Here is a 23411-nt window from a genome sequence, read left to right as displayed (position 1 = left end):
GTGCATTGTTAAACCTGTGTATGCTGATGAACCTGTGTGTACTGTTGAACTTGTGTGTACTGTTGAACCTGTGTGTACTGTTGAACCTGTGTGTACTGTTGAAATTGTGTCTATTGTTGAACCTGTGTGTATTGTTGAACATGTGTGTAATTTTGAACCTGTGTGTAATGTTGAAATTGTGTCTACTGTTGAAACTGTGTGTACTGTTGAACATGTGTGTACTGTTGAACCTGTGTGTACTGTTGAACCTGTGTGTACTGTTGAACCTGTGTGAAATGTTGAAATTGTGTCTACTGTTAAACCTGTATATACTGTTGAACCTGTGTGTACTGTTGAACCTGTGTGTACTGTTGAACCTGTGTGTGCTGTTAAACCTGTGTGTACTGTTGAAATTGTGTCTAAAGTTGAAAATATGTGTACTGTTGAACCTGTGTGTAATGTTGAAATTGTGTATACTGTTGAACCTGAGTGTACTGTTGAACCTGTGTCTACTGTAGAACCTGTGTGTACTGTTGAAATTGTGTCTACTGTTGAACCTATGTGTACTGTTTAACCTGGTTGTGCTGTTGAACCTGTGTGTACTGTTGAAATTGTGTCTACTGTTGAACCTGTGTGTACCATTGAACCTGTGTACTGTTGAACCTGTGTGTAATGTTGAAATTGTGTGTGCGGTTGAATTTGTGTGTTATGTTGAACCTGTGTGTTCTTTTGAACCTATGTGTACTGTTGAACCTGTGTGTACTGTTGAACCTGTGTGTTATGTTGAAATTGTGTGTGCTGTTGAACCTGTGTGTTCTATTGAGCCTCTGTGTACTGTTGATCCAGTGTGATTGTTGAACCTGTGTGTACTATTGACCCTGTGTGTACTGTTGAACATGTGTGTACTGTTGAACCTGTGTGTAATCTTGAAATTTAATGTACTGTTGAACCTTTGTGTACTGCTGAACCTATGTGTACTGTTGACCCTGTGTCAACTGTAGAACCTGTGTGTAATGTTGAAATTGTGTCTACTGTTGAACCTGTGTGTACTGTTGAACCTGTGTGTGCTGTTGAACCTGTGTGTACTGTTGAAATTGTGTGTACTGTTGAACCTGTGTGTACTGTTGAAATTGTGTGTACTGTTGAACCTGTGTGTAATGTTGAAATTGTATGTGCTGTTGAACTTGTGTGTACTGTTGAAATTGTGTCTACTGTTGAACCTGTGTGTATTGTTGAACCTGTGTGTACTTTTGAACCTGTGTGTAATGTTGAAATTGTGTCTACTGTTGAAACTGTGTACTGTTGAACCTGTGTGTACTGTTGAACCTGTGTGTACTGTTGAACCTGTGTGTACTGTTGAACCTGTGTGAAATGTTGAAATTGTGTCTACTGTTGAACCTGTGTATACTGTTGAATCTGTGTGTACTGTTGAACCTGTGTGTACTGTTGAACCTGTGTGTGCTGTTAAACCAGTGTGTACTCTTGAAATTGTGTCTAAAGTTGAAAATGTGTGTACTGTTGAACCTGTGTGTAATGTTGGAATTGTGCATACTGTTGAACCTGAGTGTACTGTTGAACCTGTGTGTACTGTTGAACCTGTGTCTACTGTAGAACCTGTGTGTACTGTTGAAATTGTGTCTACTGTTGAACCTATGTGTACTGTTTAACCTGTGTGTGCTGTTGAACCTGTGTGTACTGTTGAAATTGTGTCTACTGTTGAACCTGTGTGTATTGTTGAACCTGTGTGACTTTTGAACCTGTGTGTAATGTTGAAATTGTGTCTACTGTTGAAACTGTGTGTACTGTTGAACATGTGTGTACTGTTGAACCTGTATTGCCGTTGAACCAGTGTGTACTGTTGAACCTGTGCATACTGTTGAACCTGTGTGTGAAATGTTGAAATTGTGTCTACTGTTGAACCTGTGTATACTGTTGAATCTGTGTGCACTGTTGAACCTGTGTGTACTGTTGAACCTGTGTGTGCTGTTAAACCTGTGTGTACTCTTGAAATTGTGTCTAAAGTTGAAAATGTGTGTACTGTTGAACCTGTGTGTAATGTTGGAATTGTGCATACTGTTGAACCTGAGTGTACTGTTGAACCTGTGTGTATTGTTGAACCTGTGTCTACTGTAGAACCTGTGTGTACTGTTGAAATTGTGTCTACTGTTGAACCTATGTGTACTGTTTAACCTGTGTGTGCTGTTGAACCTGTGTGTACTGTTGAAATTGTGTCTACTGTTGAACCTGTGTGTATTGTTGAACCTGTGTGTACTTTTGAACCTGTGTGTAATGTTGAAATTGTGTCTACTGTTAAAACTGTGTGTACTGTTGAACATGCGTGTACTGTTGAACCTGTGTGTACTGTTGAACCTGTGTGTACTGTTGAACCTGTGTGAAATGTTGAAATTGTGTCTACTGTTGAACCTGTGTATACTGTTGAATCTGTGTGTACTGTTGAACCTGTGTGTACTGTTGAACCTGTGTGTGCTGTTAAACCTGTGTGTGCTCTTGAAATTGTGTCTAAAGTTGAAAATGTGTGTACTGTTGAACCTGTGTGTAATGTTGGAATTGTGCATACTGTTGAACCTGAGTGTACTGTTGAACCTGTGTGTACTGTTGAACCTGTGTCTACTGTAGAACCTGTGTGTACTGTTGAAATTGTGTCTACTGTTGAACCTATGTGTACTGTTTAACCTGTGTGTGCTGTTGAACCTGTGTGTACTGTTGAAATTGTGTCTACTGTTGAACCTGTGTGTATTGTTGAACCTGTGTGTACTTTTGAACCTGTGTGTAATGTTGAAATTGTGTCTACTGTTGAAACTGTGTGTACTGTTGAACATGTGTGTACTGTTGAACCTGTGTGTACCGTTGAACCAGTGTGTACTGTTGAACCTGTGTATACTGTTGAACCTGTGTGAAATGTTGAAATTGTGTCTACTGTTGAACCTGTGTATACTGTTGAATCTGTGTGCACTGTTGAACCTGTGTGTACTGTTGAACCTGTGTGTGCTGTTAAACCTGTGTGTACTCTTGAAATTGTGTCTAAAGTTGAAAATGTGTGTACTGTTGAACCTGTGTGTAATGTTGGAATTGTGCATACTGTTGAACCTGAGTGTACTGTTGAACCTGTGTGTATTGTTGAACCTGTGTCTACTGTAGAACCTGTGTGTACTGTTGAAATTGTGTCTACTGTTGAACCTATGTGTACTGTTTAACCTGTGTGTGCTGTTGAACCTGTGTGTACTGTTGAAATTGTGTCTACTGTTGAACCTGTGTGTATTGTTGAACCTGTGTGTACTTTTGAACCTGTGTGTAATGTTGAAATTGTGTCTACTGTTAAAACTGTGTGTACTGTTGAACATGCGTGTACTGTTGAACCTGTGTGTACTGTTGAACCTGTGTGTACTGTTGAACCTGTGTGTACTGTTGAACCTGTGTGAAATGTTGAAATTGTGTCTACTGTTGAACCTGTGTATACTGTTGAATCTGTGTGTACTGATGAACCTGTGTGTACTGTTGAACCTGTGTGTGCTGTTAAACCTGTGTGTGCTCTTGAAATTGTGTCTAAAGTTGAAAATGTGTGTACTGTTGAACCTGTGTGTAATGTTGGAATTGTGCATACTGTTGAACCTAAGTGTACTGTTGAACCTGTGAGTACTGTTGAACCTGTGTCTACTGTAGAACCTGTGTGTACTGTTGAAATTGTGTCTACTGTTGAACCTATGTGTACTGTTTAACCTGTGTGTGCTGTTGAACCTGTGTGTACTGTTGAAATTGTGTCTACTGTTGAACCTGTGTGTATTGTTGAACCTGTGTGTACTTTTGAACCTGTGTGTAATGTTGAAATTGTGTCTACTGTTGAAACTGTGTGTACTGTTGAACATGTGTGTACTGTTGAACATGTGTGTACTGTTGAACCTGTGTGTACTGTTGAACCTGTGTGTACTGTTGAACCTGTGTGTACTGTTGAACCTGTGTGTGCTGTTAAACCTGTGTGTACTGTTGAAATTGTGTCTAAAGTTGAAAATTTGTGTACTGTTGAACCTGTGTGTAATGTTGAAATTGTGTACTCTGTTGAACCTGAGTGTACTGTTGAACCTGTGTGTACTGTTGAACCTGTGTCTACTGTAGAATCTGTGTGTACTGTTGAAATTGTGTCTACTGTTGAACCTATGTGTACTGTTTAACCTGTGTGTGCTGTTGAACCTGTGTGTACTGTTGAAATTGTGTCTACTGTTGAACCTGTGTGTACCATTGAACCTATGTGTACTGTTGAACCTGTGTGTAATGTTGAAATTGTGTGTGCTTTTGAATTTGTGTATTATGTTCAACCCGTGTGTTCTGTTGAACCTATGTGTACTGTTTAACCTGTGTGTACTGTTGAACCTGTGTATTATGTTGAAATTGTGTGTGCTGTTGAACCTGTGTGTTCTGTTGAGCCTGTGTGTACTGTTGAACCAGTGTGATTGTTGAACCTGTGTGTACTATTGACCCTGTGTGTACTGTTGAACCTGTGTGTACTGTTGAACCTGTGTGTACTGTTGAACCTGTGTGTATTCTTGAAATTGTATGTACTGTTGAACCTGTGTGTACTGCTGAACCTATGTGTACTGTTGAACCTGTGTCAACTGTAGAACCTGTGTGTAATGTTGAAATTGTGTCTACTGTTGAACCTGTGTGTACTGTTGAGCCTGTGTGTACTGTTGAACCTGTGTGTACTGTTGAAAGTGTGTGTACTGTTGACCCTGTGTGTACTGTTGAAATTGTGTATACTGTTGAACCTGTGTGTAATGTTGAAATTGTTTGTGCTGTTGAACTTGTGTGTACTGTTGAACATGTTTCTACAATTGAACCTGTGTGTATTGATTGAACCTGTGTGCATTGTTAAACCTGTGTATGCTGATGAACCTGTGTGTACTGTTGAACTTGTGTGTACTGTTGAACCTGTGTGTAATGTTGAAATTGTGTCTACTGTTGAACCTGTGTGTATTGTTGAACCTGTGTGTACTTTTGAACCTGTGTGTAATGTTGAAATTGTGTCTACTGTTGAAACTGTGTGTACTGTTGAACCTGTGTGTACTGTTGAACCTGTGTGAAATGTTGAAATTGTGTCTACTGTTGAACCTGTGTATACTGTTGAACCTGTGTGTACTGTTGAACCTGTGTGTACTGTTGAACCTGTGTGTGCTGTTAAACCTGTGTGTACTGTTGAAATTGTGTCTAAAGTTGAAAATGTGTGTACTGTTGAACCTGTGTGTAATGTTGAAATTATGCATACTGTTGAACCTGAGTGTACTATTGAACCTGTGTGTACTGTTGAACCTGTGTCTACTGTAGAACCTGTGTGTACTGTTGAAATTGTGTGTACTGTTTAACCTATGTGTACTGTATAACCTGTGTGTGCTGTTGAACCTGTGTGTACTGTTGAAATTGTGTCTACTGTTGAACATGTGTGTACCATTGAACCTATGTGTACAGTTGAACCTGTGTGTAATTTTGTACCTGTGTGTAATGTTAAACCTGTGTGTACTGTTGAAATTGTGTCTACTGTTGAACCTGTGTGTATTGTTGAACCTGTGTGTACTTTTGAACCTGTGTGTAATGTTGAAATTGTGTCTACTGTTAAAACTGTGTGTACTGTTGAACATGTGTGTACTGTTGAACCTGTGTGTACTGTTGAACCTGTGTGTACTGTTGAACCTGGGTGTACTGTTGAACCTGTGTGAAATGTTGAAATTGTGTCTACTGTTGAACCTGTGTATACTGTTGAATCTGTGTGTACTATTGAACCTGTGTGTACTGTTGAACCTGTGTGTGCTGTTAAACCTGTGCGTACTCTTGAAATTGTGTCTAAAGTTGAAAATGTGTGTACTGTTGAACCTGTGTGTAATGTTGGAATTGTGCATACTGTTGAACCTGAGTGTACTGTTGAACCTGTGTGTACTGTTGAACCTGCGTCTACTATAGAACCTGTGTGTACTGTTGAAATTGTGTCTACTGTTGAACCTATGTGTACTGTTTAACCTGTATGTGCTGTTGAACCTGTGTGTACTGTTGAAATTGTGTCTACTGTTGAACCTGTGTGTATTGTTGAACCTGTGTGTATTTTTGAACCTGTGTGTAATGTTGAAATTGTGTCTACTGTTGAAACTGTGTGTACTGTTGAACATGTGTGTACTGTTGAACCTGTGTGTACTGTTGAACCTGTGTGTGCTGTTAAACCTGTGTGTACTGTTGAAATTGTGTCTAAAGTTGAAAATTTGTGTACTGTTGAACCTGTGTGTAATGTTGAAATTGTGTACTCTGTTGAACCTGAGTGTACTGTTGAACCTGTGTGTACTGTTGAACCTGTGTCTACTGTAGAACCTGTGTGTACTGTTGAAATTGTGTCTACTGTTGAACCTATGTGTACTGTTTAACCTGTGTGTGCTGTTGAACCTGTGTGTACTGTTGAAATTGTGTCTACTGTTGAACCTGTGTGTACCATTGAACCTATGTGTACTGTTTAACCTGTGTGTACTGTTGAACCTGTGTATTATGTTCAAATTGTGTGTGCTGTTGAACCTGTGTGTTCTGTTGAGCCTGTGTGTACTTTTGAACCAGTGTGATTGTTGAACCTGTGTGTACTATTGACCCTGTGTGTACTGTTGAACCTGTGTGTACTGTTGAAATTGTGTCTAAAGTTGAAAATTTGTGTACTGTTGAACCTGTGTGTAATGTTGAAATTGTGTACTCTGTTGAACCTGTGTGTACTGTTGAACCTGTGTGTACTGCTGAACCTATTTGTACTGTTGAACCTGTGTCAACTGTAGAACCTGTGTGTAATGTTGAAATTGTGTCTACTGTTGAACCTGTGTGTACTGTTGAGCCTGTGTGTACTATTGAACCTGTGTGTACTGTTGAAAGTGTGTGTACTGTTGACCCTGTGTGTACTGTTGAAATTGTGTATACTGTTGAACCTGTGTGTAATGTTGAAATTGTTTGTGCTGTTGAACTTGTGTGTACTGTTGAACATGTTTCTACAATTGAACCTGTGTGTATTGATTGAACCTGTGTGCATTGTTAAACCTGTGTATGCTGATGAACCTGTGTGTACTGTTGAACTTGTGTGTACTGTTGAACCTGTGTGTACTGTTGAACCTGTGTGTACTGTTGAAATTGTGTCTATTGTTGAACCTGTGTGTATTGTTGAACATGTGTGTAATTTTGAACCTGTGTGTAATGTTGAAATTGTGTCTACTGTTGAAACTGTGTGTACTGTTGAACATGTGTGTACTGTTGAACCTGTGTGTACTGTTGAACCTGTGTGTACTGTTGAACCTGTGTGAAATGTTGAAATTGTGTCTACTGTTAAACCTGTATATACTGTTGAACCTGTGTGTACTGTTGAACCTGTGTGTACTGTTGAACCTGTGTGTGCTGTTAAACCTGTGTGTACTGTTGAAATTGTGTCTAAAGTTGAAAATATGTGTACTGTTGAACCTGTGTGTAATGTTGAAATTGTGTATACTGTTGAACCTGAGTGTACTGTTGAACCTGTGTCTACTGTAGAACCTGTGTGTACTGTTGAAATTGTGTCTACTGTTGAACCTATGTGTACTGTTTAACCTGGTTGTGCTGTTGAACCTGTGTGTACTGTTGAAATTGTGTCTACTGTTGAACCTGTGTGTACCATTGAACCTGTGTACTGTTGAAACTGTGTGTAATGTTGAAATTGTGTCTACTGTTGAACCTGTGTGTACCATTGAACCTATGTGTTCTTTTGAACCTATGTGTACTGTTGAACCTGTGTGTACTGTTGAACCTGTGTGTTATGTTGAAATTGTGTGTGCTGTTGAACCTGTGTGTTCTGTTGAGCCTGTGTGTACTGTTGAACCAGTGTGATTGTTGAACCTGTGTGTACTATTGACCCTGTGTGTACTGTTGAACATGTGTGTACTGTTGAACCTGTGTGTAATCTTGAAATTTAATGTACTGTTGAACCTTTGTGTACTGCTGAACCTATGTGTACTGTTGAACCTGTGTCAACTGTAGAACCTGTGTGTAATGTTGAAATTGTGTCTACTGTTGAACCTGTGTGTACTGTTGAAATTGTGTGTACTGTTGAACCTGTGTGTACTGTTGAAATTGTGTGTACTGTTGAACATGTGTGTAATGTTGAAATTGTGTGTGCTGTTGAACTTGTGTGTACTGTTGAAATTGTGTCTACTGTTGAACCTGTGTGTATTGTTGAACCTGTGTGTACTTTTGAACCTGTGTGTAATGTTGAAATTGTGTCTACTGTTGAAACTGTGTACTGTTGAACCTGTGTGTACTGTTGAACCTGTGTGTACTGTTGAACCTGTGTGTACTGTTGAACCTGTGTGTAATGTTGAAATTGTGTCTACTGTTGAAACTGTGTACTGTTGAACCTGTGTGTACTGTTGAACCTGTGTGTACTGTTGAACCTGTGTATACTGTTGAATCTGTGTGTACTGTTGAACCTGTGTGTACTGTTGAACCTGTGTGTGCTGTTAAACCAGTGTGTACTCTTGAAATTGTGTCTAAAGTTGAAAATGTGTGTACTGTTGAACCTGTGTGTAATGTTGGAATTGTGCATACTGTTGAACCTGTGTGTACTGTTGAACCTGTGTCTACTGTAGAACCTGTGTGTACTGTTGAAATTGTGTCTACTGTTGAACCTATGTGTACTGTTTAACCTGTGTGTGCTGTTGAACCTGTGTGTACTGTTGAAATTGTGTCTACTGTTGAACCTGTGTGTATTGTTGAACCTGTGTGTACTTTTGAACCTGTGTGTAATGTTGAAATTGTGTCTACTGTTGAAACTGTGTGTACTGTTGAACATGTGTGTACTGTTGAACCTGTGTGTACCGTTGAACCAGTGTGTATTGTTGAACCTGTGTCTACTGTAGAACCTGTGTGTACTGTTGAAATTGTGTCTACTGTTGAACCTATGTGTATTGTTTAACCTGTGTGTGCTGTTGAACCTGTGTGTACTGTTGAAATTGTGTCTACTGTTGAACCTGTGTGCACTGTTGAACCTGTCTACTGTTGAATCTTTGTGTACTGTTGAACCTGTGTCTACTGTTGAACCTATGTGTGCTGTTGAACCTGTGTGTACTGTTGAAGCTATGTCTACTGTTCAACCTGTGTCTACTGTTGAACCTGTGTGTGCTGTTGAATCTGTGTGTAATGTTGAAATTGTGTCTACTGTTGAACCTGTGTGTATTGTTGAACCAGTGTGTATTGTTGAACCTGTGTGTAATGTTGAAATTGTGTCTACTGTTGAATCTGTGTGTAATGTTGAACCTGTGTGTAATGTTGAACCTGTGTCTTCTGTTGAACCTGTGTCTACTGTTGAACCTGTGTGTGCTGTTGAACCTGTGTCTACTGTTGAATCTGTGTGTAATGTTGAACCTGTGTGTAATGTTGAACCTGTGTCTTCTGTTGAACCTGTGTCTACTGTTGAACCTGTGTGTAATGTTGAAATTGTGTCTACTGTTGAATCTGTGTGTAATGTTGAACCTGTGTGTAATGTTGAACCTGTGTCTTCTGTTGAACCTGTGTCTACTGTTGAACCTGTGTGTAATGTTGAAATTGTGTCTACTGTTGAATCTGGATGTGCTGTTGATCCTGTATGTACTGTTGAAATTGTGTCTACTGTTGAACCTGTGTGTATTGTTGAACCTGTGTGTAATGTTGAAATTGTGTCTACTGTTAAACCTGTGTGTATTGTTGAACCTGTGTGTACTGTTGAAATTGTGTCTACTGTTAAACCTGTGTCTACTGTTGAACCTGTGTGTAATGTTGAAATTGTGTCTACTGTTGAACCTGTGCGTGCTGTTGAATCTGTGTGTAATGTTGAAATTCTGTCTACTGTTGAACCTGTGTGTATTGTTGAACCTGTGTGTACTGTGTACTGTTGAACCAATGTGTAACGTTGAAATTGTGTCTTCTGTTGAATCTGTGTGTACTGTTGAACCTGTGTGTACTGTTGAACCTGTGTGTACTTTTGAACTTGTGTGTACTGTTGAAATTGTGTCTACTGTTGAACCTGTGTGTACTGTTAAACCTGTGTGTACTGTTGAACCTGTATGTACTGTTGAAATTGCGTCTACTGTTGAACCTGTGTGTAATGTTGAACCTGTGTGTAATGTTGAACCTGTGTGTACTGTTGAAATTGTGTGTACTGTTGAACCTGTGTGTACTGTTGAACCTGTGTCTACTGGTGAACCTGTGTGTAATGTTGAACCTGGGTGTAATGTTGAACCTGTGTCTAATGTTGAACCTGTGTGTAATGTTGAACCTGTGTGTAATGTTGAACCTGTGTCTAATGTTGAACCTGTGTGTAATGTTGAAATTGTGTGTACTGATGAACCTGTGTCCAATGTTGAAACTGTGTGTACTGTTGAACCTGTGACTACTGTTGAACCTGTGTGTAATGTTGAAATTGTGTGTACAGTTGAACCTGCGTGTGCTGTTGAACCTGTGTGTACTGTTGAACCTGTGTGTACTGTTGAACCTGTGTGTGCTGTTGAACCTGCGTGTAATGTTGAACCTGTGTGTATGAACCTGTGTGTACTGTTGAACCTGTGTCTACTGTTGAACCTGTGTTTACTGTTGAACCTGTGTACTGTTGAACCTGTGTCTACTGTTGAACCTGTGTGTTCTGTTGAACCTGTGTGTACTGTTGAACCTGTGTGTACTGTTGAACCTGTGTGTAATGGTGAAATTGTGTGTACTGTTGAACCTGTGTATACTGTTGAACCTGTGTGTACTGTTGAACCTGTGTGTAATGTTGAATTTGTGTCGATTGTTGAACCTTTGTGTACTGTTGAACCTGTGTGTAATGTTGAAATTCTGTCTACTGTTGAACCTGTGTGTATTGTTGAACCTGTGTGTACTGTTGAACCAGTGTGTAACGTTGAAATTGTGTCTTCTGTTGAATCTGTGTGTACTGTTGAACCTGTGTGTACTTTTGAACTTGTGTGTACTGTTGAAATTGTGTCTACTGTTGAACCTGTGTGTACTGTTAAACCTGGGTGTACTGTTGAACCTGTATGTACTGTTGAAATTGCGTCTACTGTTGAACCTGTGTGTAATGTTGAACCTGTGTGTAATGTTGAACCTGTGTGTACTGTTGAAATTGTGTGTACTGTTGAACCTTGTGTACTGTTGAACCTGTGTCTACTGGTGAACCTGTGTGTAATGTTGAACCTGTGTGTAATGTTGAACCTGTGTGTAATGTTGAACCTGTGTGTAATGTTGAACCTGTGTCTAATGTTGAACCTGTGTGTAATGTTGAAATTGTGTGTACTGATGAACCTGTGTCCAATGTTGAAACTGTGTGTACTGTTGAACCTGTGACTACTGTTGAACCTGTGTGTAATGTTGAAATTGTGTGTACTGTTGAACCTGCGTGTGCTGTTGAACCTGTGTGTACTGTTGAACCTGTGTGTACTGTTGAACCTGTGTGTGCTGTTGAACCTTTGTGTGCTGTTGAACCTGCGTGTAATGTTGAACCTGTGTGTATGAACCTGTGTGTACTGTTGAACCTGTGTCTACTATTGAACCTGTGTTTACTGTTGAACCTGTGTACTGTTGAACCTGTGTCTACTGTTGAACCTGTGTGTTCTGTTGAACCTGTGTGTACTGTTGAACCTGTGTGTACTGTTGAACCTGTGTGTAATGGTGAAATTGTGTGTACTGTTGAACCTGTGTATACTGTTGAACCTGTGTGTACTGTTGAACCTGTGTGTAATGTTGAATTTGTGTCGATTGTTGAACCTTTGTTTACTGTTGAACCTGTGTGTAATGTTGATATTCTGTCTACTGTTGAACCTGTGTGTACTGTTGAACCTGTGTGTAATGTTGAAAGTGCGTCTACTGTTGAACCTGTGTGTACCATTGAATCTGTGTGAAATATTGAACCTGTGTGTACTGTTGAAACTGTTTGTAATGTCGAAATTGTCTACTGTTGAACCTGTGTGTACTGTTGACCCTTTGTCTACTGTTGAACCCGTCTGTACTGTTGAACCTGTGTGTAATGTTGAACCTGTGTACTGTTGAACCTGTGTGTACTGTTGAACCTGTATCTACTGTTGAACCTGCGTGTAATGTTGAACCTGTGTGTACTGATGAACCTGTGTGTACTGTTGAACCTGTGTGTAATGTTGAAATTGTGTGTACTGTTGAACCTGTGTGTACTGTTGAACCTTTGTGTAATGTTAAAATTGTGTGTACTGTTGAACCTGTGTGTACTGTTGAACCTGTGTGTACGGTTGAATCTGTGTGTAATGTTGAAATTGTGTCTACTGTTGAACCTGTGTGTATTGTTGAACCTGTGTGTACTGTTGAACCTGTGTGTAATGTTGAAATTGTGTCTACTGTTGAATCTGTGTTTACTGTTGAACAAGTGTTTACTATTGAAATTGTGTCTTCTGTTGAACCTGTGTGTACTGTTGAACCTGTGTGTAATGTTGAAATTGTGTCTACTGTTGAACCTGTATGTAATGTTGAAATTGTGTCTACTGTTGAACCTGTGTGTACTGTTGAACCTGTGTGTACTGTTGAAATTGTGTGTACTGTTGAACCTGAGTGTACTGTTGATCTTGTGTCTACTGTTGAACCTGTGTGTAATTTTGAACCTGTGTGTAATGTTGAACCTGTGTCTACTGTTGAACCTGTGTGTAATGTTGAAATTGTCTACTGTTGAACCTGTGTGTAATGTTGAAATTGTGTCTGCTGTTGAACCTGTGTGTACTGTTGAACCTGTGTGTACTGTTGAACCTGTGTCTACTGTTGAACCTGTGTCTACTGTTGAACCTGTGTCTACTTTTGAACCTGTGTACTGTTGAACGTGTGTCTACTGTTGAACCTGTGTCTACTGTTGAACCTGTGTCTTCTGTTGAACCTGTGTGTACTGTTGAACCTGTGTCTACTGTCGAACCTTTGTGTAATGTTGAAATTGTGTGTAATGTTGAACCTGTGTGTAATGTTAAACCTGTGTGTACTGTTGAACCTGTGTGTACTGTTGAAATTGTGTCTACTGTTGAACCTGTGTGTACTGTTGAACCTGTGTGTACTGTTGAAATTGTATGTACCGTTGAACCTGAGTGTACTGTTGATCTTGTGTCTACTGTTGAACCTGTGTGTAATTTTGAACCTGTGTGTAATGTTGAACCTGTGTCTACTGTTGAACCTGTGTGTAATGTTGAAATTGTGTGTACTGTTGAACCTGTGTCCACTATTGAACCTGTGTGTAATGTTGAACCTGCGTCTACTGTTGAAACTATGTGTAATGTTGAAATTGTGTGTACTGTTGATCCTGTGTCCACTGTTGAACCTGTGTACACTGTTGAGCCTGTCTACTGTTGAACCTGTGTGTACTGTTGAACCTGTGTCTACTGTTGAACCTGTGTGTACTGTTGAACCTGTGTCTACTGTTGAACCTGTGTCTACTGTTGAACCTGTGTCTACTGTTGAACCTGTGTACTGTTGAACGTGTGTCTACTGTTGAACCTGTGTCTACTGTTGAACCTGTGTCTTCTGTTGAACCTGTGTCTACTGTTGAACCTGTGTCTACTGTTGAACCTGTGTGTAATGTTGAAATTGTGTGTACTGTTGAACCTGTGTGTGCTGTTGAACCTGTGTGTGCTGTTGAACCTGTGTGTACTGTTGAACCTGTGTGTAATGTTGAAATTGTGTGTGCTGTTGAACCTGTGTGTACTGTTGAACCTGTGTGTACTGTTGAACCTGTGTGTGCTGTTGAACCTGTGTGTGCTGTTGAACCTGTGTGTACTGTTGAACCTGTGTGTACTGTTGAACCTGTGTGTACTGTTGAACCTGTGTGTACTGTTGAACCTGTATGTGCTGTTGAACCTGTGTTTACTGTCGAACCTGTGTGTGATGTTGAACCTGTATGTAATGTTGAACCTGTGTGTAATGTTGAACCTGTGTGTATTGTTGAACCTGTGTGTGCTGTTGAACCTGTGAGTAATGTTGAACCTGTGTGTACTGTTGAACCTGTGTGTGTTGTTGAACCTGTGTGTACTGTTGAACCTGCATGTGCTGTTGAACTTGTGTGTAATGTTGAACCTGTGTGTACTGTTGAATCTATGTGTAATGTTGAACCTGTGTGAGCTGTTGCACCTGTGTGAGCTGTTGAACCTGTGTGTACTGTTGAACCTGTGTGTGCTGTTGAACCTGTGTGTACTGTTGAACCTGTGTGTACTGCTGAACCTGTGTGTACTATTAAACTTTTCTGTAAACCTGTAGTAATGTGGTATTTAAGGGAAACATTGTAAATATGTACTGAACGGCTATTAAGTGTACATATGTACCCCAATAACCAATGCATATAGGGACCAGGAAAAGTCGTTTGTCAGTGAATCAACGGTTATTGAAGAATTAATCCCATAAGAATATAACAAATTCAGGGGTTTAGGGACTGACCACCCTCCAAAATTCCCATCTCCCCTTGATATATCTTTGACATGCACATTGTCAAGCAGAAATATAAAGCAGGCATAATAAGCATTAAATAAGCAATGTAAAGCATTAAATTGAGACTTATTTACCTGTGTTGAGGATGGCAGAGATGGTCTAGGGTGGCAAGTTCAAGTCTCTACCCCTCTTTTTTGGTCCATCACTACGTACTACTTTGCTGTCACTCCGGAATCCAGTATGACGATCCTCCAGCTAAGATACAATGATATGAGTTATTAAGGATGTCACCCACATTGGGAGTTCTGAGGTGACTAAAGAGGCCGATATGGGACCGACAGTGTCGTTCACAGATGTTGAACATGTGGAGGGCTACATCTAGTGAAGGAAAGGCGGCGACAGCGTCTTTCCGACGTTGGCGCTTGTCTGCTTCGTTATACAGTCGGGCTAACTCGAAAGTATTGACACCTTTTGTGGTGCTCCTGCAAGCATTACCTTGTGGAGTAATCGTCTCCCAGGTGGGGGGGTCGATTTGGCACTTTTTCAGGTTTGTTTTAAGACTATCCTTATACCTTTTCAGTTGCCCACCAGAGTTACGTTTACTATTCATTAGGTGACTGTAAAGTGTTTTGGCAGTGTACTGTCATCCATGTGGGTAACATTGTCCAGCATAGTTGTTCATGGATAATGGTAGCCTCGATGCTCCTACAGTTGGTATCAGCAAGAATACTGGCATTTGTTCTCTTTGTCTTTCCAGCGAACTTGGAGGATGGAACGTAGACTACGTTGGTGAAAGTTTTCAAGTGCCTTGAGATACCTTTTCTATGTAACCCATGTCTCGCTGCCATATAGTAGGGTGGGGAGAACCACTGCTCGATATAAGTGCAACTTTGTAGATAATTTCAGCTCCCTACAGCTGAAGACACAGGTACGGAGTCTGCCAAAAGCTTGAGATGCACATCTGATCCGATGTTGAATGTTCTCGCCCTTAACCATTGATTCTTGATGAGTTAATGGAGCTGGAACATTTAAAAGTTTATTGAGCTTTTAGGAGCAAAACCCAACTGGTCCTTTTCTTCATTTAGTGTTAAATGAGGATGGAGGCTATCTTAGTTTAGCTCTACTAAATCCGTCTGATTGATGTGAGTTGAAGTGATAGTGAGAGCGCTAGCCGGCTTCTACTAGCTGACCTATCATTTTAGGGCTACGCCTCAAGGGTGGAAACTTACCCATCATGTGATCGGAAAATGTCACCTTATTGCTAGTGGAAAATTACTGGGGGTGATATGATTATATAAGATTAATGTACTACCCCCACATTTATATAAAGACTAAGGGGCTAATACATGAACTTGTTGGCCTGCCTAAACAAGGTATTGGTGATAATAAAATTGTGTGCACCACACTTGCTGAGGAGGAGTAAGCCGTTGGGATTGCAAGTGCCTAGTCCATTTCTCCCTATGGTTCCCTGCCAAATGTCAGGATCTCTACCAACTCTGGCATTGAAGTCACCAAGGAGCACAACCTTATCTTCTCTGGGGATAGAGGTTAACACTCTGTCGTGGTCGGTGTAAAAGGCCTCCTTGATGTCATCATCTGCATCCAGTGTTGCGGCGTATGCACTGATGAAAAAGGCATGATGTGAGTGATTCAGTTGGACTCGGAGCGTCATGAGACGCTAGTTGATCCCAACAGGCATTTCGGTTAGCCTGTGTAGGATGCGTTGGCAGATAGCAAAGCCAGCTCCGTAAATGCAGAAGGCTTACCCTTCCAGAAGAAGGTATAGCCAGGCCCCCCATTCTGTGAGTTGACCCTCGTCTGGGAGCCAGCTTTTTTGCCACAAGGGCAAAAGGTTCCTGGCATTCTATTCAACGACTATAGGAGGTTGTATAGTTTGTGTTTGTTTTGATCTGTGATTATGATTGTGTTTTCGACCGTACAAGGATGACCTTACTGGGTGCGGTTGACCAGTCAGGTTGGTTCTTTACGCAGGCTATGTTTAGGGCACCTTTTCTTACCCTCTCCCCATGTGGGGTGAGCAGAGTGGCTGCCTAGATCCCAGTGCATAAACGGCCATCTTAAATGTGCCGCCCATGTGCAGAGTTGTGATTAGACTCCCGGCAGTTATCTCTGTCTGTCCCCGTCGCCATAGGACTTTAGGGGGTAAAGTGGTTTTGATGATGATGAGTAAGATGAGCTGGATGATGGCTGCATGTGAGTTGATTTATATGGTGAGGCAGGAGCGCAGGCTGCAACGACACATCCTGGCTCTTCCTTTTCCTGATCCAGTAATTCAAGTATTGCAACGACTGGGGAGAGGGAGAGTCGCAATGGACTGCTGATAGCCCAGTTTGTTGGGTTTTGCCTTAGAAGCCTGTCCATCATCAATTGCCTTCATCCACCGGTGTGGTCGTTGGGTTCCCATGGTGGTCACTTCTTCCGCTTATACGCCGTTAGGGTCTTATGGAGCTCTGTAACATTGTCTGCCTTATGCGGGGCTTCACCGCAGAGTTTTCCTTCAGGGTTTACTCCCGTAGCCTTATACAGTAAGTCCTCATTTAACGTCGGGGTTACGCTCCTTTTTTTTTTTTTTTTTATTGGGCACTCCCCTACATCCTTGTGTAAGGTGAAGCGCAGAAGCGTTTACAGCGCCCAACAGGGTAGCATGCTAAGTTCATGCTTGCCTTTATGTCTCAAGAGTTAAAGGCGTAGAAGCATGAAGAGTCAAGGGCGTAGAAGCCTGAAGTCAGCGGTTTATTGGAAGCTCCAACAACTCCCTGAATACGAATTCGCAACTTTCGACTTACAACAGGTACCTAGTTTACTGCTAGGTGAACAGGGACCAATGGGGACTAGGAAGTAAGTCCAAACAACTTCCACCGGCCCGGGAATCGAACCTGTGACATCTCGCTTGCGAGGCAAGAACGGTACCGCTTCTACCACCAGTCCCCCAGTTACGTTCCTGAAAATGCGACGTTAAGCGAAACAACGTTAAGAGGATCAATTTTCCCCATAAGAAATAGATAAAATATGGGTAGTTACGTTCCCAGCCTCCCTTTGCCCCATGAAAAAAGTTATATATACAGAAAATTACTGCCATTTCTATACAGAATAGTAGATAGAACTAGAGTACTAAGTTTGTATTGGTACTCACCGATAGGCGGACGGACGTGGTAGAGCAAGTGTGTGGTGGGTAGTGGAGAGAAGGAGGAAGGCGGGAGCGGAGGTGGAGGGTGGGAGCGGAGGTGGAGGGTGGGAGAGGAGGGTGGAGTCACTGAGACTCTGCGGCTGCTGCCTCCTCCTCTGCCCACCAAATTGAAAACAGCTCTGCTGTTCCTTTCCCGCTCTTGTATCTCCAGGGTATCAATGAAACTTTTGGGGTATTTCCCTTATATGCAATCGTCAGGTTATGAGAATCGGTGGTTATTGGAGCATTGGTTTTCGAGGTATACCTATATTTATTTTATTTGTTGAAGGTAGAAAATATTTTAACTTACCTACTGACCATACACCTAATCATACAGGTATATGGGCAGTATAGGAAAAAAATTACAGTTTATGACAGTATGTGGATGAATTTAGTTCCTCAGTATATATGTTTTACAAGTTTCCTGCTAAATTAATTATTCTGTATCCCATTATAGTTATGTATAATAATTTTCTAACATATTTTGTGGTGTAAACAAAAGAGGAGTTTGATTATAAAAGTTGGTGATGTAGTTGAATTAATTACTCTTAAATTTACAGGTTCAGGAGACCACCAAAGCTTCAGGATCGAGACGCGGGACTCAGCAGGTCGTGTGTCTGGCCGCTTTGGTTATGTTGATCCAGATGGTGTGTTGCGTATAACAGAGTACCAGGCCGATACTGAGGGATACCGGTGAGAGCAACCAGGTGGTGAAAGGCAGATAATATAGCAAACAAAGTTGATGCTAAGAGCAGGTTGTAGTGTATGCAGTACCCGGTATACTGTATTGTGTGGAGGGTGGGAGTGAAAAGATGGTGGACATCAAGAGAGGGTGGTATAGTGCGTTTTTTCTCAGCTGAGAAAAGATGCCCCGCCCCCTCCTCAAGAGTTACAGCTGATTGGCTGTTGCAAACCTGTCCAATTTTGTCCTGAGTAATGGTGTTGTAGGGGTATCGAGAGATTAATGTTGTCTAGCACTCAGGATGGAAGGAAACTCTAATGTGGTTTTCTTGTATAATATAAGATATATGATAGACAGTCTGGTGCTGGAGGTGCAGAATGAGAGTTGGTTGGTGAGGAAGCTCAGAGAAGGACAGCTGGTGGGTCGCCATGCTCGCTGGCGGGAGCGAGGACCGCCAGGCAGGCGAGGAGAAGCGAAGGGCAGCCAGGCAGCGGCGGAGGAGGAGGTGTTGCTAGTTCAAGAAGAATGGTCAGAATGAATTCTCAATGGAGAGACAGAGCTTATATACCCAGCAGCAGCCGCTATGAGTCATGTTGGAAAACCAGAAGCGGTGAATAGTTTCGTTGCTAGGCAACGGCACGTTGAATGTGATAGCAGGTGGTGACTGCCACGCAGTTTGTAGGGGAGACGTCCACTACAATACCCCCTCCAGGCGGTGTAGGACTTGTTGTTTGTAGAGTTGCTTAGCATGTGAGGCAGACCGGGCGTGCATGCCCTCATGTGAGACAACGCGATGGCGTGATGGAGCCGGTCGCTGAAATACAACTGTCTAGATACACACTATCTGTGGGAGAAGGAGAAAAGGGTGTGTGGAGGCGATGATTGGTGTACCCCTCACGACAGGTACAGGGTCGTCAGATGCGCCTGCTGGGGTGTGTGTGCCTGGATCAGGAGCAGGGGCTGCGTCAGCAGAAGCGGATAAGGGCTCGTGACAGCAGCTGGGTCCACGACAGCAGCAGGGTGCAGGACATTAGCAGGGAGTACCTGAGGGAGAAAGGGGGGTGTGGAGGCGATGGATGTTGTGTGCTTCTCACGGCAGGTACTGAGTCGTCAGATGCGCCTGCTGGGGGTGTGTGGGCCTGGGTCAGCGTCTGAGGCAGGACGGGTGTGCTGGGGTCGTAGGGATGTGGTGCTTGGGGCAGGAAGAGAGCCGGTGTCTGCTTGAAGACTGGGAGCGTGATCAGTGTCTTCCATCCTGTGTGAGTGCTAATCTCCGGGAGTCACCATTGTAGGGGTATCGAGAGATTAATGTTGTCTAGCACTCAGGATGGAAGGAAACTCTAATGTGTATAATATAAGATATATGATAGACAGTCTGGTGCTGGAGGTGCAGAATGAGAGTTGGTTGGTGAGGAAGCTCAGAGAAGGACAGCTGGTGGGTCGCCATGCTCGCTGGCGGAGCGAGGACCGCCAGGCAGGCGAGGAGAAGCGAAGGGCAGCCAGGCAGTGGCGGAGGAGGAGGTGTTGCTAGTTCAAGAAGAATGGTCAGAATGAATTCTCAATGGAGAGACAGAGCTTATATACCCAGCAGCAGCCGCTATGAGTCATGTTGGGAAAACCCGAGAAGTCGCCGGTGAATAGTTTCGTTGCTAGGCAACGGCACGTTGGAATGTGATAGCAGGTGGTGACTGCTACGCAGTTTGTAGGATCCATCACAGTGTATTTCTAAATGAGTTTATTCATAATCGTTGGGATGACCATTTCGGACGAGAAAGATATTTAGCTAAATTATATAAAGATACATAGGAAGATCGGGAAGTTTATCAGAAGTATTATACGTGAAATAACTGATAAACTCGGTTAGCAAATTCATGTTTTCGGAGGATGCATTTAATATACTTATTTTACCCACAATAAGACATACTAAGATGATTTACGCATCAGTAAAACTACATTATGTAAAAACTAACATTTTAAAAGGTCAGAATCACATTGAAATATTACACGACCGTCAGCAGAGGCAGGAAGAATATGAAGTAGTTCGCAGTCATATTTCCCGCCTCTGCTGACGGTCGTGTAATATTTCAAGGTGATTCTGATCTTTTAAAATGTTAATTTTTGCATGATGTAGTTTTACTGATGCGTAAATTGTCTTAGTATGCCTTATTGTGGGTAAAAATAAGTATATACTGTATTTTAAATGCATCCTCCGAAAACGTGAATTTGCTAACCGAGTTTATCAGTTATTTCACGTATAATACTTCTGATAAACTTCCTATGTGCTTATGTTTGAAATAATGAAGGTATGTATCTTTATATAATTTAGCTAAATGTCTTCCTCGTCAGAAACGACATCCCAACGATTATGAATAAACTCATTTAGAAATATATCATTACTTCAGGACGAAATCGGACAGATTTGCAACAGCCAATAAGCTGTAACTTTTGAGGAGGGGGCGGGGCATCTTTTCTCTGCTGGGAAAAAATGCGCTATAGTGACAAGATGCTGGACATCAAGGGAAGGTGGTAGTGACAAAAGGGTGGACATCAAGGGAAGGGTAGTAGTGACAAAAGGGTGGACATCAATGGGAGGGAGGTAGTGACAAAAGGGTGGACAGCAGGGGGAGGGTGGTAGTGACAAAAGGGTGGACATCAAGGGGAGGGTGGCAGTGACAAAAGGGTGGACATCAAGGGGAGGGTGGTAGTGACAAAAGGGTGGACATCAAGGGGAGGGTGGTAGTGACAAAAGGGTGGACAGCAGGGGGAGGGTGGTAGTGACAAAAGGGTGGACGTCAAGGGGAGGGTGGTAGTGACAAAAGGGTGGACAGCAGGGGGAGGGTGGTAGTGACAAAAGGGTGGATGTCAAGGGGAGGGAGGTAGTGACAAAAGGGTGGACATCAAGGGGAAGGTGGTAGTGACAAAAGGATGGACATCAGGGGGAAGAGGAGTGAGGCAGGACCATATTATGTCCTAGACACACAAGACACTGTGTTTAGGGTCTACAAAACTGATTAAAATAGAGTACTGTACTTGTAGTGTACAGTTTGTTATAACAAAAATTGATGAAGATTTATTATGAGAATGCTCCGAGGCCACAAAACTTACTTTAAACAATGAAATAATATGAATAAATAACATAGTATAAGAATAAGGTAATGGGCCGACAAAGCTAAATTATCATATGAAGTGACAACCCCAAGCGATGAGAGGCTATAAGAGAACTGGCCTATCAGGCGAGTGAAAGCTATTTAAAAAATGCTTTATTTTAATAAACATAATATTAATATAAATTTTGAAGATAGAGATTTATTGGGCTAACAGAAGCTGCTTAAAAAGATTAAATGCTTGTTATTAACAAGGGTGAAAAAAGTGGACGATTCTCAAAGCAAGAACTAAAGTCTATTGTATGGCACCTATGATATGTAATTGCCTATGAAACTATAATCCCACCCTGCAAAGACGAAATACCATGAAAGAGTTGATACCATTGGCTGAGTATAAAGGATATGACTATAGTTTACAGATTAGAAACAAAAAGTCACTGCAGAGGAGAGTGTGGAACTAGACATGAGACTTCCATATTACAAGGTACCAGTGAGAAAAAATAAAACCACCCCTCAGAATAACTTGCATGCAAATGATGAAAGAGAGAGTGTAAGCACTGAGAGGGTCATAATAACACTGGTCAACATAAAAAAAATTCTCATGGTTCTGGATCAAAACAGTCTGATTCTAGTGTAATTGTATGTGCTGAACTCAATTATGACATTCGTATAGCTGTATCAGGCTCAGTTTTCCAGAACCAGCATATCTATATATTTAGTGTACCATGCTATTCATACAGTAATTTATATGCTCATTGGCTCCACTTATGCAATTATTTTGTCCTGATTTGTGCTTTTATGTTTGTTTCAGTTTGCTGATTCATGATATTGCATATCTACACCTGCATGATTTGTAATTACTCTGAAATTAACAAAACATGGAACGTCGCAAGTGTGTGAACGGTGCTGACAGTTTTTGCTACATATGTGGTGCCTTCACTCCTGGTAGCCTCAAGAAACCAATCACAAAAGCTGTTCGACTGAACTACAAAAGTTACTTCAAATGTCATTTGGGTGACCAAGACAAGAAATGGGCACCTCATGTAGCCTGTAAGTCTTGTGTTAACCACCTGAGCGAGTGGATGTGTGGTAAACGAAGTTCAGGAATGCCGTTTGCTGTACCAATGATATGGCGTGAACCTAAAGACCACAGTAGTGACTGCTACTTCTGTCTCACAAATATTAAGGGAATAAAAATCAAGACACGAGGCAAGGTACAGTACCCCAATATTGCTTCTGCAATCCGACCAGTACCGCACAGTGCTGAACTTCCAGTCCCAAATCCACCGACTGAACAAGAATTGAGTGATTCCGATTCTACCTCTACCTCAATGGAAAACGACTACCAGGATGACTCTGAAAATGCCAGGCCTAAACTATTTACTCAAGAAGCGCTTCATGATCTCATCAGGGACCTAAACTTGTCAAAAGAAAAGGCTGAAGTTTTGGGATCCAGACTAAAGCAGCATAACCTGCTAGAAGATGGAGTGTATATCACTACAGTGCGTTACCGACATAGACAGCTGTCTGCATTTTTCAAGATGGCAAACAACCTTTGTTATTGCGAGGACGCAGTATCTCTCATGCAACAACTCTGCAAGTCTGAAACATACAAGACAGAGGATTGGAGGCTGTTTATAGACTCAGGAAAAGACTCTCTGAAAGCTGTTCTTTTACACAATGGCAATCGGCTTCCATCTGTCCCAATAGCACACGCAACAAAAATGACTGAGAGCTATGAAACAATGAAAATTCTGTTGGCCGCTATAGAGTATGAGAAACACCAGTGGAAGATATGTGGCGATCTCAAAGTCATCAGTTTACTACTGGGCCTTCAGAGTGGCTACACAAAGCACATGTGCTTTTTGTGCTTGTGGAACAGCAGAGCTGATGCAGAGCACTATGTGAGAAAGGATTGGCCGACAAGACCAAGAGATGCGCCTGGAAGGTTTAACTGTGCTCACAATCCGCTTGTTGATCCAGAAAAGATATTTTTGCCTCCACTGCATCTAAA

General features: G+C 41.7%; 1 protein-coding gene across 1 annotated transcript in view; it reads left to right on the top strand.

Moving 5' to 3' along the window:
• LOC121862414 overlaps positions 1-23411 on the top strand; it is a 61312-nt gene that overhangs the window by 17819 nt on the left and 20082 nt on the right. The window contains exon 2 of the mRNA XM_042360689.1: positions 18172-18304. The gene's annotated coding sequence lies outside the window, so the exon portion shown is untranslated. The remainder of the gene's footprint in view (positions 1-18171; positions 18305-23411) is intronic.

This window comes from Homarus americanus, unplaced genomic scaffold (assembly GCF_018991925.1).
Source record: "Homarus americanus isolate GMGI-L3 unplaced genomic scaffold, GMGI_Hamer_2.0 scaffold31037, whole genome shotgun sequence".
In the NCBI taxonomy this organism is placed as follows: domain Eukaryota; kingdom Metazoa; phylum Arthropoda; class Malacostraca; order Decapoda; family Nephropidae; genus Homarus; species Homarus americanus.
Note: the sequence above shows the minus strand (reverse complement) of the source record. Positions and strands in the feature narration are given on the sequence as shown.